The sequence below is a fragment of the Psammomys obesus genome, unplaced genomic scaffold (assembly GCF_907164565.1).
Source record: "Psammomys obesus unplaced genomic scaffold, mPsaObe1.curated_primary_1811, whole genome shotgun sequence".
Taxonomy (NCBI): Eukaryota; Metazoa; Chordata; class Mammalia; order Rodentia; family Muridae; genus Psammomys; species Psammomys obesus.
In genome coordinates, this window is record NW_026596039.1 from 24,563,726 (window position 1) to 24,564,124 (window position 399).

Below are 399 nucleotides of genomic sequence, written 5' to 3' on the forward strand. Positions count from 1 at the left end.
CCCACAAGAGCCACTGTCACCACAGGAGCCAAATGGGAAGGCCATATGGATAATGGGTAAGCCTCTGTCATAATAATCAATACATAGACCACTGGATTATGCTTCCTGTGCTAATTTATCCTTCTCAGGTCTCTGATGGGTTTGAAGATTAGTTTAACAGCAGAAATCAAGCCTTCACCTGCCCTCTCAAAAATGTAATTTATATAAGGTCTGAGCCTCAGAGAAAATATTTGAGGGTCTAAGAAGATGTTTTCAGGTTGATAGATGCAAGTTATGAAAGTTGAAAGGTCTGAGATAATTTAAGGTATCTTAAATAAATAAAAATGCTTCATATTTCCTGTTTCTGTGCTATTGACTGTCCAAAGCTTTGACATTTATCACTAGAGCTTTGATTTATTA